Raw genomic sequence first — 14218 nt, forward strand, 5'->3', positions numbered from 1 at the left:
AAATAAGAATTTCTTAATCTTTGGTTTATGAGCCATATAAGAAATTAGTCTTATTACCTTATAGTTATATTTCATTTTTCAAAATAATTTTTAATTCAATCATCTATTTCCTTTTTCAAACCTTTTTCGAAATGACTTGCAGTTCTCATCCAAAATCAAATTCATCCTGAAAAGGCAAAGATCTGTGACAATTCCATAGACAATTAACAGCAACAAAAATTTCTCCTTGCACAAACACCAGAATTGAAGACAGAGAGCCCAGCCACATTCTACAATGTTATTAGTATCGGTACAGGCTGCACATAACATTTGGGCCAGGACACATAACTATTGCTTCTCAAGACAGATTTGGATGATCACATTTGACAGTGAGTTTGTTCTTTTATACCTGTGTTTTTCCATCTCTTGCTGATTTAATTAAAATTTTAAACTAAGTACTGAGCTGTGTAGGATATAAAGCACAAGAAGAAGCAAAGGCATAAAAAATTAACAAAGTGACACATCTTTTGAAGCTATTTCATGGGGCTACCTTTTACAAACAATCTCATTCTTCCAGTACAAAAGCATTGCATGCTTAATGGAGAAAACTTGAAAGACACATAAAAGAACAGAGAAGTGTTTTGATGGAATTTCTTTGCATGCAGGAAATGATGGCCACAGCTCCATCTCAACCTGCTCTCTGGCTCTCCACCCACAGGCACACTCCTCATTTTGCAGTTCCCTGGCTGCTCCCTCTCTGGTCCTGCTTCCTCAGCACCTTCCTTAATGGCCCTTTCCTCTCCCATTTTCCCCTTCATCTGAAAGCTTCACCTCACTAAACAAATCCTAGCTTTCACATTGCTCCCTCAGGGGAGCCTTCTGTCACTTCCAGATATGTTGGGTTCCTTCTCTTTAGGCATTGTAGCGTTAGTCACAGCGGATGGCTATAGAATGGGTGACTATTTGATTCAACCCTGTCTCCACAGTTATTTATGAAACACAAGGCCAGGAGCTATTACTGTTTTGCTCACTAGTAGTCCTTCCAGTGCTTCTCGATGGGCCCAGTGCAAATAGATGCTCAATAAATACATCCCTCCACTCTGCACACACATTTCAAGTGATGACTGCCTGACAGGAACCAGGTGAGGTGCTGGGAAAACTGGAGATGTGTGCATCTGGATTCTAGCCAAGCTCTGTGGCTCATACGGAAGTCATCACACCTGGTAACCAGGTCCCTCTGAGGAGGTCCTGAGCTGCTTTAAGATTTGATCATACATATTATGCTTTTTTCAAGAGATACTATAGGAAATGTATACTAGAAAAATATCTATGTATCTTTTGAAAAAACAATATTCAATACCTATTGTAATCTGCAATTAAGATCCATGCATGCATTAATATCTCCTATGGGGGGTGGGGGGAGGATTTTGACATTCAAATGAATTTGTGTGCTTCCTATTACTTTGGGCCTACATGTTTTAATACATAAAATGCTTCAAATCTATTTTGTAAATAGGTGAGAATATAAATAATAAGTAAATATTAGACACTTATTTGTTTCAAAGTGTTTTAATTATTTTAGTAAGTTCATGCTTTTAGAAACTCTATTTTTCATTTTTAAAATATTTTTATTGATATTTTTAGAGAGAGAGAAAGGGAACAGGAGAGAGAGAGAAACATCAATCAGCTGCCTCCTTCACATCTCTTGTCAGGGATCTAACCTGTAATCCGGGCATGTGCTCTGACGAGGAATTGAATCAGCAACCTTTCAGTGCATGGGAGATGCTCCAACCAACGGAGCCACGCCAGTCAGGGAAAAACTCTATTTTTTCATATCTTGAGTTATTAAATATTATTTCACTAAATGTATTCAGATACGTAATCTAGCCTCAATTCTGATATCTGTATATATGTTATAAGCAAGATAATATTAAAAATGGCATATGGTTCACCAGTATTGTGTAATATAATCCTTTCTATCTTGTTTTATAATAACAATCACCTTACTAGCTCAAAATTCACTTTGGGCTGAGTTTAGTCAAACAGGCCTTTTGCAGGACTCACTCATGAAGTTTCAATAAGACAGATCTTCAGCTGGGAATGGATGGTCCAAGATGGCCTCACTTATATGTTGGCACTGTCAGCTGGGCCACAAGTCTCCAGCAGACTAGCCAAGGCTTCTTCAAACACACAGCACCAGGGTTCCAAAAGCAGCATGAGAAACCCAGATCCAAAACTCAAGTGATTTTCAAGGATACTTGCAACCTATTGCTAATATCCTATAGGTTAAAGTAAAATACATGGTCAACTCAATGTCACAGTAGGACATTGATACAGGGAGGCCTGATTAATTGAAGGCTATCACTTCAACAATTAAGACAGAAAATCATAATTAAATTAAATAATATTTTTTCCCATTTAAAAAATACCATTGCAAGCACTGTCTTTGACTAAATAGTACACAATCTCTTGATAGCAATTGTGGCTTATTATAGCCTCTATTGCTTTTTTCTAGGGTCTTGATTAACTTTTCTGATGGCAAAATAAATATTCTTTCTTTTTTTTCAAAATTAGAAAAAAGGTCAGACTCAGACACTAGGGTATGTGAAAATCAATATTTCATTAGATCAAGCACACCCGCAGTACCAATGCAGAGAAATAAAACCAAGGAAAAATATGTATGTTTGCAGGAGAAATATGGAGACAGTATTTATAACTATGAAAAAATGCAGTGAATAACAATATATATTCTCAACTTTTCATTCAGAGACCAGAATTATCAAAAGATCATAAAGATAGAAAAACAAATATTATCCTGGTAAAGTGAGGATACTAATGATAATTATGACTTAGCATTTATAATCTGGATTCAGAAAAGTCCTGTGAAATAAACAAGCTCTCAAATTAAATGAAATATCATTATTAGGTTTAGTGAGCATTGTAGTATTTTGGTTCAATAAACTGAGAAAAAAAATAGCCTGGTTTATCTTTCAAGACAGTTCATTAGGCATTCTCTAGATCAGAAAATAAACATATTAAAAGCCAGTCTCTAGCATGCATTTGGAAGTTTGCAATTAGAGTCCAATGTAATTAGAGTAGGTTTCAAAAAGCTGTCTCTAATCTATTATACTTTGTTATCCGCATCTCCTGCACTGCATAAATCCCCTCTCCTCCAAGTGCATCAAAACACTTTATTCTTGCTTGGCTGGTATTGCTCAGTAGTTGAGCATTAACCTATGAACAAGGATGTGACAGTTCGATTCCCAGTCCAAGCACACAGGCTCGATCCAGTGGGGGATGTGCAGAAGGTAGCCAATCAATGATTCTCTCTCATCATTGATGTTTCTATCTCTCTCTCCCTCTCCCTTCCCCTCTGAAACCAATAAAAACATATTTTTAAAGAAACTAACACTTCACCTTTCCACATTTGCACATCTTGACAATCACGATTTCTAACCCTGGACATCCCCTCCCCATCTTTCAACCTCACCCATTCTTTTTCTTTCAGAAGACCCAGAGAAATGTCACTTCCTGTGTGAGTGGCCTTAAGCAGAGATAACTGCTCACTCGCTTGTGTAGGTCCCACACTCAGAGTCCTGTAGGTCCTTTGTCTTCCCAAAAAATCTTGTCCCCCCTTTTTGGTTGGTCTCCTGGGTGGATGGAGACCATTATTGTAGGCTGTTTCAAATTTGTCCACTCATAAGAACCCGAGTTAGAGAACAGATTTATGACAAGATGTCAGCTCAAGCTCTCTGCATAACTGAAGACAAGAAGATGAACTGGAGTGGGGATGGGGATGGTAGTGAGGGAGCAGAAGGAAGATGGAAAATGAGAAGTTGGTGAGAGAGAAGGCAAGCTTGCAGAGGACTTATAATGTGCCCAGCTGTAGATTTTTAATGTTTACAATAATCATATATCTTACTAGAGGTTCGGTCCATGAAATTCGTGCACCGGTAGGGTCCCTAAGCCTGGCCAGCGATTAGGGGCCTTCCTTCCCTGGCTGCAGGGCCTTCCTTCATTCCACATCGCCCCCTGGTGGTCAGCGCACATCATAGCAAGTGATCAAACTCCCAGTCTCCCTGTCAAGCTCCCAAGGGGACCCTTTGCATATTAGCCTTTTTATATATGTAACTAGGGGCCCAGTGAAAGGAACTGTGGGCTGTGAGGCTGCAGTAGGCAGAGAGGCAGGTCTCAGCCCATCATCCACACCCCCCCTGGCCAATCCTATCATGCCCCCATCTCCTGTCTGCTGGCAGCCTGCCACAGCTCCCATGTGCTGATGGCCCAGCTCTTCTTGCTGACAGCACGGAGCTATTGGGGCCAGTGCCAACAGCAGATGCAAGTGGGGCCAGTGCCATCAGTGGGTGTGAGTGGTGGCGGCTGCCCTGACCACCCTTCAGGAGCAGAGGGAGGTGGAGAAGCCCTCAGGGGTGATCAGGGCCATGGTGCCAGCAGGTGTGAGTGCCAGGTAGGACCATGGCATGCAGGAGCAAAGAATTTTCAGTAACCACCACAGCAACCAGCTCCCCACCTTGGTCTGGTGCTCCTGCTCACCTGCTCCACCATCCTGCTGCAGCTGATGCCTACCATGTTTCACGCGTGCCCCCTGGTGGTCAGCACACATCATAGCGACCAGTTGTTCAGTTGTTCTGCAGTTTGGTCTATTTGCATATTAGGTTTTTATATATACAGATAAGATAAATGCTATTATTATCCCTATTTTATGGACAAAGAAACTGATGCACAGAGATAATATCTTATCTGGAATCTCACAGTTAAGAAGGGGTGGAGGAAAGAGATTTAACAAAGGTCTAGACATCCTCACCCAGAGCAACAGCCAGTAAGCATTCCTGCCTCACAATGATTTGCCCTTAAAATCACCAGAGTAACTCCAGGCTCTTGCCTGGAACTGTCTCCTGATCAATATCATCAAAATCACATCCAGAAAAATTGTATTTTGCAAAGATTTTTTTGAAAAGCGCACCCACCTTTTCATCAAGATAAGCTAGATTTTAAATCTCAATCAACAAAAACAATTGCTAAGCTAAGTATTTGACTTACTGAGTGAGTCTAAGTTTGTAGCATAGATTCCTTCAGTATGTTGCTCCAAGCTTACCTTCAGAGATGTTATAAGCAACAGACTTATAAAATCAAATGCTGTATTTGTTGCTGGCTTGTTGCTTAAGACCTTGTTCCCAGCTAGAGGAGGCAGGAAACACTGCACAGGGGAGCTATAATCTAGTGATGAAGAGGAAAACTCTGCAGTTGTCCAAGCCCCACCTCCAGCTGCTACCATGCCACCTATAAGAAAGTTTACTGGAGTCTCTAAGCCTTAGCTTTTCCCTCAATAACATGACAGTCCCTAGCTCACAGAGTTGTGAGGATTATATGAGAAAAAGCCTGTAAAACACTTAGAACTGTGCCTCATACATAGTTCAATAAATGTCATCAAGCCATATCCCTCAATACAAAAATTCCATGTAATTTATTTAAAATGTTCATTCTAGGAAAGGCTTTGCCTCTCCTGAAGAGTTGACATGTTTTTTCCATTGTTGCCTTCAATTTGAATTTTTTTTCTTTCTTTTTAAAATTAAATTGATTGGAGTGACATTGGTTAATAAGGTTAGACAGGTTTTAAGTGTACATTTCTATGATACATCATCTGTACATTGCATTGTGTATCCACCACCCAAAGTCAAAACCTCTGCTATCACCATATATTTGAACCTTGCTATCCCCCTCATCTTCCCCCCACCACACACACACACACACACACACACACACACACACATATACACTTTTTTCCTCTGGCAACTTCTTTGATGGACACTGAGCTTTTCTTTTAGTTCTGGTCACTACTAGGATTCAAACCAAATTTTCACCTCAACCTTAGCAGCTTTGTGCAATTCTGTTGCTTGCTAATCTCTCATTTAACATTGCTTTCCATTCCATCCATATTTTCCCTCACCCAGGTTGTTTGTTTGCATTGGTGTATACATTATTGTAGGCTGTTTCAAATTTGTGGGATATATAAACAACAATAAATGAGTGAATAATATTGTTTATGTATGCTCAGCCATCAGGAAAGACTGTTCCCCTAAAGTAAACTTGATGATTTGTATGCAACATGTTATTAGAAAATGTCCACTAAATTGTAATGAATACTGGATTACAGGGAATATAATACTACATGAAATGAAAGCTCTACCAAAAACATTAAATTTCCAGTTCTAGATGAACAATTATGCAAGTTTAAACTTTTCAAATTACTTGAAATTTATTTCTCAATGAGAAGGGTTTTTCCCCATTTGGGGTCATCTCTCACAATCATTTCAATTAATGCCCCTCTCATTCTCACAGGAGAACTGCTGTGCTGAGTCTGCTAGTGAACGCGATGGTTATGCACCAAGATGCACTCACAGACTTTCCTGTGAGGCCCCATTAGAGTGGCAACTATTTTGGAGCCGCCTCAGAATAGAGAGAGCCACAGCATCTGTTTTAGGTGAGAAAGTAAGGTGCAGAGAGTTTATATGATCTGATGATAGTGACAGCAGAGCTCAACAAGAACGCAAGTTCATCTATCTCCATCCAGGTTCTCCTCACTATACTCAGCTGCAACTTTCTAGAAAAGCCAGAGCCATAAAGACAGAACACTACGTTCGTTATATCTACAAAGAAAGAATCAGCTGTTCTCTCAGTACAGGTTTCCTTTCTAAAATGCCATCTTATACAAACAACAAACTATTTAAACAGAAATTCTGTGGACCAGATGCACTGGTCTGGCAGGGCCTCAGGAAAGTTTAGGAAAAGGTCTGCTAACAAAAGCCTCTCACCTCTCAGCTCACAAAACAAATGTCACCTTCTTACTGAGACCTTCTCTGACAATCCGTGGAAACAGCTGTGCCTCCTGTTGCCTTCACCCCACTAGCTGTCGCCCAGCATATCAAACTTTGGAGTCTTTATCACAATATGTAATTATCTACTTTATTTTTAACTTGCTTTGTTGTTATTGTTTGGGTTTGGCTTTGTTTGTTTGCTTTGACTGGCATTGCCTGTGTGTGTAAAATGTAGATCTTTCTCATTAGCTACATGAGCAATTTGTAACCAGTATCTGCATGATCTCTGGACAAAGTGGTATATACTACATTATGTTGTGTATGCAAAATCATGTAACATATTTTAACTAGTATCTTGTAATGTATGTGGGACAATCCATTATCAGTTATTTTCAATTAGATTCTGTTCTGAAGTGTTACATTTGTCAGCAACTTATTTATATTTATTCATCTACATATATATTTTAAAGAATTGTTTGCTCTGCTATCTTAAAACTAGATTAAATCTTCAAGAAATTTAGAACTTGTTTAAACATTTTAAAATATTTTCTTTCAATACTCATTCAGTTTAGTATCAATTCATAAATATAAACAAGACTCAATACACCGCATCCTAAAAGTTAGATCTTCCTATCAAAGCCCAAAATATAAATGCCAAGAATAGAAGAATTAATGCATGCATGCCAATAGCCAGAAATGTGTCCTGGTCAAAACAAATAAAATATAACTAAATAAGTTATTCTTAATGCTTTTGTATTCTAGGAAGCTCTGTAAGAATATACCCAATATGAAGGAACAGGGTTAGTGATACAGATATTTGCATGGTGTTCTCTCTGGCAAATGCAAATTTCGTAAGGAAATAAAAAGATCTAAAAACTGCAGCATGTCAAATGAGAACAAGTACAGGTGAGAGCAAGATTTGCCTGTTGCAGTATCTTTGCCTCTCACACTGGGGACAGGAGAGCTTCTTTTTACATCTCTCTCTTCCTCCTATAATTATTTTAGCCAATGGAATTTTTTAAGAAGTCTCAAAATCAATCTTATGAAAAAATATGAAAAGCTTAACCAAAAAAAAGATATTTTGAGCCTGATACTAATTAATAAGAATTCTTGCTACCCAGAAAAAAAAGATCAGTTTCTAAATAAAATGTTTGTCTATGTAGCTAGGAGCACAGTCCTAAAACTAAGTAACTCCAGATCCACAAAGCTGTCTCCTCATGCCCAGCATGGCTCACTGGTTGAGCATTGACCTATGAACTAGGAACATGGTTCAATTTCTGGTTTGGGCACATGCCCAGATTGCAGGCTCAATCCCCAGTGTGAGGCATGCAGGAGGCAGCCCATCAATGATTCTCTCTCTCCCTCTCTTCCTCTCTGAAATCAAACATACATTTTAAAAAGCTGTGTCCTCATGAGCAGCATCAAGTGCTATTAGCTCTACTCCCCACTAAGCTGAGAGCTCCTTAAGAGTGAGAATGGTCATCAATTTTTATCTTAATTAGCACATAACCCAACACAGATACCCCCTTCACATTAGGGAAGAGTGATTTACCATACTATTTCTCTTCCCTAAAAAACCTCAAAGATGGGACTGTACCAAGTTGAAACTTTTTTCACTATAACCTACTCAAGCTTGCTAACTAAGAGACTTATAATTTGATATTTTAATAAAATATCATTAGTTTGGTTCTTACAAATTTGGAACTTATAATTAGAAAGTTAACCTATGGTTTAATTATGGACATTTTAAAAGGACTTAACCAAGCAAATAAAAATGGTAAAGAAAAAGTCCAATGGGAATATGCTGGCTACTCAGAAGAACAGTCTTTTATTTATTCTTTAATTGAATTTATTTGGGTGACACTGGTTTACAAAACCATACAGGTTTCAAATGTACAACTCAATAAAACATCACCTGCACACTGCATCGTGTGCCCATCACCCCATGCCCAGTATCTTCCTGTGCCCATTTCCTCCCCCTTTGCCCATCTCCAAACCCCCCACTCCCTCCCCTTTCCCTGTGGCTATCCACACACTGCTGTGTGTCTATGTGTAATAGATATCTAGTATGTTTTTGTGTTTTTTTTGTTTTGGTTTTTTTTTTTTTGGTCTAATCCCTTCACCTTTCCCCCAGCTCCCAATCTCCCTTCCCTCTGGCAGTTGTCAGTCAAGACAATTGCCTTTAAAAAAAAAAGTACTTTAAAAACCTACAAGTACCTATGATATCATTGCAATTAGCTAGTCATTAATAACAGGAAAGGAACAAATGGGAGGCCAAACATTATAGGCATGCCATCTGGGCAGCCTCACCAGGAAGCTGCAACTGCACTCCCCAGGGAACCACTGGTTCATTCCCCACCAATCACTGGGAGAAGGGCTCCAACCAAGGGGAGATACTAGGGGAAATGCCAGTCACTTGTACCTGGGAATAGAGATCATGGGCCAGAGCAGGTGTGGCCACTGCAAACCCATGAAAATTTGGGAATACACAATCCCCTAAACAAAGTAATTCTCTCTCTTGGTTCTTGGTTCATGGCTCCTGGCTCATGGGGCTCTCTCATTCCTGCTTCTGTGCATTCATCTGTATGGCCCATAGCCATGTGGACCCACATGCAGTGGACTAATGGACTGCAGCTAGAAACACAAACTAAGCCAGCCTAATGCTGAATTGGACTGTCCCAACATGGAACGGAAATTTTGGACACTGGCTTTGACTTTCAATCTTCTGAAGCCCCAGCTGCACATTTTCCAGGATTGGGTTAAGGGGACTGATTTTACAAGCCCAGGAATGTAATTCCATGCAAGTAAAAATCACTCATCCTGCCTTGAGAATCTCACAAAATTATTTTTCTTGAAATATGATAAGGACCTGACTCCCAGCATCCAGTGGGGAAAGGGATCCCCTACTTCCACTGGTGGATACCCCACTTCCACTCAAAATAATATAATGTTTACCTTTATTTTGACCAGATTATGTTTAGAGCATGTTAGACACCTAGTAAGATGCTTTTCTTTAAAAAAAAGACTTCAAAAACTTTAAGAAAAATACCTGAATAAACCCAATAAGATTTTACTTGTAACTAGTTTTCATTTTAAACAATAATGACAACATCCATATACTGCCCATTTTAAAATTTTTTATAGAAGAGCTTCTATGAATTAAAAGAATTAAAGCATTTCTTTTAAAATATGTTCAAAACTTTATTCTTCATTGACTCAGATTGATTTGCCATTAGAATTGTACCTAAATTTTGTGTTAGATAACTGTCTAAAGCCCCTATTGCAGGCCTCATGAAAGCTGTACATGGTGTTAGCTTCCATTATTAGAGATTTTAAAACACAAACATGAGCTTGGTCACTGTCTCCAGAAAGACATCATGTGATTCTCCTGGTTGCCAAGTCTCCAGTTAATAAGAATCCTAACTTATCATGTGTCTCTATTGTAATACTAATTTGAATTGCCTGCCAAGAAATAAAGCTGACAGGAAAAATAATAACTTTTTACAAATAGAACTTGTGCTTATAATTAGAAATCAAGCATGCGATTTCTACATAAGAAAACAAAAACCTCGGCACGCTTGGAAATTTCATTCTGTTTAGGTCCTGTGTCATATTTCCTTGCGGGCATATGTGCTCAAAGTCTTCAGACCCCAAAAAAATGAAAATTACCACTGTATTTTTCCATTATGTTAGTCACCATGGGAAAAACAATAAATAAATATAATAATATAATATAATATAATATAATATAATATAATAATATAATATAATATAATCAGGGACTGTGGCCCAAGATACAGCCATAAAAAGTTGCAAATTTAGCCCAGCCGGTGTTGCTCAGTGGTTGAGCATAGACCCATGAACCAGGAGGTCAGGGTTCAATTCCTGGTCAGGGCACATGCTTAGGTTGTAAGCTTGATCCCCAGTAGGGGGCGTGCAGGAGGCAGCTGATTGATGATTCACATCATTGATGTTTCTATCTCTCCCTTCCTCTTTCTGAAATCAATTAAAAATATTTTTTTAATTATACATTTAAATTGGATAGTAAAAAAAACTTAGCAAAAGCCTGTTTCCAGTAAAAATTGAGACTATTTGTATAGAACCAATAGGAATGAGAAGAGCTCTTTGGGCACTGACTAGTGATTGCTCTGACCTTTGATTACCCACTAATATTTAATATTTAAAAGAGCAAGAAGAGCAGTTGTGGCAAGAGACAGTAACCATATAGCTTAAAGTTGGCATAATTCAAGCCAGTGAAAAATGAACCTACCGCTTTAAATAGTGATGACAGATGAAGAAGAGAACTATAAATATTATTGTGCAAATAAAAGGTATTATATTTCTTCATAATAAGAAAATTAAAATTTTAATAGGAAAGACAAAAGGACCAATGCCAAAAAGTTACAAAACAGTGGGTTACTAAGGAGTATCCACTTTACTCTGCCAAGGCTGGCAGGTGCCCACACACCAGAACACACACCCGCTGGCACAAGCACACAGGAATAGGATGCAGCTAAGTGCCTCTTTATTGAATTATAGAGGCCCGGTGCACAGATTTGTGTGCTGGTGGGGTCACTCGGCCTGGCCTGCTCTTCATTACCCTAGTAAGATTCAGAAATGTGAGATGATTTGGATTTGTTCCTAATTTAAATTTGATCAAAGTAGCAGGACCATTTCAAATACTATTCCACTATTTTTGCATCTTCAAATTAGGCAGGCAATGGAAATGAGCTTGGGCAGGAAGTCTCGGGATCAGCAGACTGAAAACCAAAAGCAAAAAAAGTACATTCAATGTGTAGGGTACAAGATCTCTTTCACATCCTGGGCCTAAACTCTCAAACTAATTTTTGGAGGTCCATCACAGGATAAACGGATAATATCTTAGAATCATTCTCTATTTAGAAACTAGGAAATCTTACCAGATGTGGGAGAAAATATTAACTTTATAAGTGGTTAATTTGAACCCATAAAATGAATCTAGATCTATTTAGCTTCATTGATAAGAGTTATAGTTAAATTCTCTCCCTTTGCTTTGTTCTTTTGGCAAATTCTCCTGAAGGACAGGATGCCAAGGGAAAGATATCTTTTGAGTTAGTTCTTTATTTATATTCTGTGTTTGGGTGAAGTTTGCAAAATTGGAAAGATACCATGTTAACTAATCGGGTATAGGGATAAATGTCAACATATGCTTTGTGCATGGTTGGCTCAGCAGCCTAATACACCTGCTACAGATACCAAAGGCATGAATTTGATCCCAAACAGCCTTTTCTTTCCAGACAGAATACACACATCCCTTTTCCTCACCAGTCATCTCAAGAAGGGGAGATGAGCACACGTCCTATGGAAATGGGCATGTGGTCCTGTAACTCCCATCATGTCCATTGACAGGAAACAAAAGAACACAGCCACAATTCTTATAACCAACAATATGCAATTATACTAATCATTGTGTACATACAAGAAGATCAATTAACCTAAACTGAATCCTGGCTAGTTGAATGAACCAGCTCAGCAAGCCAAGCACACAATAGGCTGTGCCCAGGACGGCAGATACTGACATCATGTGGTGACTACAGTACAGAAAGAAATGAGAGAAAACGCTCCCAAACATGAATGTTCGGGTAGACGTTTGAAAAGCCCAGTGAAATGGCAATAGATAAAGTTTCAAAGTAATGAAAAACATGTCCCTAGATCTGCTGTGTGGTTCTCTCCCTGCAGAGCGATCCAGAGGTAGCCAGCCAAAATGCTTTCTCATGAAAAGGAAATAAAGCTCTGTCTGTCAGTGAAGGTCCACAGGATTCAGGAGCCTCATCAGGAGCAGTCTTTGTTTTTAAGGAATTTTTTCCACTCAGAAAAGAGAATGGATAATTAGAAGCCGTTGAATTATTGGTGTTCATTTTTCTAAAATCAAAGAATTTTTATTATACTTCTAAAACATTAAGGAACTCTTTACCTCTCTTCGCTAAAAATCATGCCGGGAAGAAATGCTAAATACTTTTTAATGATGAAAGAAACATTCCATTTGGATAAAACACATTTGCCCTTTTATGCACTTAAACACCTGTATCATAACAACGGTGCTGTGGACAGACACCTTTGAAGTGTGGTGGTTGCGGTGGTTGTGGTGCTGTAGTTTTTCCTGCATTGTGTTCATGCTCCTCTTGTCACACTGTGTCCCTTGGCCACCAACAGATATTTGACACAAGGTGTCCCCCTCAATAATAAACTAGGTGCAAGCCCAGGACTTAGTTGTTTTTTTACTAAATCTATTATGTGAGCTTCTTTCTATGAAATAAAAGAATTAGAGCACCTACTGGAAATCAGAGCACCTAGAATACTGGAAAAGTTAACTTTAGCAATGATGTACCTTTAATAACAGAAAGAAGCCCACAAGGGTTAGGGTAATACAAACAAAAGTGCAGTGTGCTCATGCAGCAAAAAGGAGGTTATTTTTATGGCAACAGGCATGTGAGGCCAGAACACCATTCTCAACCTCTGACCACTTTTCTACCAGATGTTAGCTCCCCTGGTATTTATTTCCTCAATTGTGAGATAAAGGAATAGAATAAGGTGAACGGTAAGTCCCATTTCAGCTATACAATTCTGGCATCCAACATAATGGACAAGACAGCTGCCACCACACATTTACATAGTAATTAAGAATTTTTTTAAGTTAAATAAATTAACTTCCTCAAAATGAAATTATATAGGGTCCTAATTAAAAACTAGAAGACTGGGGCTTTGTGTAATTCTGGCAAAGAACTCAATTCTATAACTAAAATTTTGTGACTATTGGCCAAAATTTCTACATGAAGTGATTTTTAATATAAGTGAAATAAGAAAGAATGGTAATAAAAATTAGAGCACCTACAATATCAAAAAAGTAACTTTAACTATGATGTATCTTTCACAGCAGTATTAACTACCAGAATGGTGTATGTTTAAAGAGAGAGAGAGAGAGAGAGAGAGAGAGAGAGAGAGAGAGAGAGAGAGAGAGAGAGAAAGGAAGGAAGAAAAGTGTCACCCTGATGGATAAATTCAGTGATAATTTTGTCTTTCCCATGATTTATTAGGGTTATCCTTGGTGGATATCATGCTTAAAGAAATTTATGTTTTCTTTTTCAATAGATTAAAAAATGGTTAAAGTACAAATATGATGAGTGATAGGGTTTATAGCAGTGGTCGCCAACTGGTGGTCTGTGGACCACTGGTGGTCCGTGAGGTACAAAAGGTTGGCAACTGCTGGTTTATAGAGAAGAGGGCCATCATAATTTAGGTACCATGCTGTGTAGCTATGTTTCACAAATAGAAAGTATAAGCTTGCATAATGTAATAGTTAATATACTCAATTAATATGAACAAAAATAAAATAGATGGCATTAAAAATATAACTATACCAATAA

The 14218-nt window shown here is 38.4% G+C and overlaps 1 protein-coding gene and 1 long non-coding RNA gene across 23 annotated transcripts in view; one reads left to right on the forward strand and one right to left on the reverse strand.

The window, feature by feature from the left end:
* Positions 1-14218, forward strand: part of LOC311622019 — a 1104806-nt gene that overhangs the window by 926993 nt on the left and 163595 nt on the right. The gene's annotated exons all lie outside the window — the stretch shown is intronic.
* Positions 1-14218, reverse strand: part of MCTP1 (multiple C2 and transmembrane domain containing 1) — a gene marked incomplete at its 3' end in the record, with an annotated part of 425829 nt that overhangs the window by 341430 nt on the left and 70181 nt on the right. The gene's annotated exons all lie outside the window — the stretch shown is intronic.

Source organism: Pipistrellus hanaki (genome assembly GCF_964339955.1).
Source record: "Pipistrellus hanaki genome assembly, chromosome: 4".
NCBI lineage: Eukaryota > Metazoa > Chordata > Mammalia > Chiroptera > Vespertilionidae > Pipistrellus > Pipistrellus hanaki.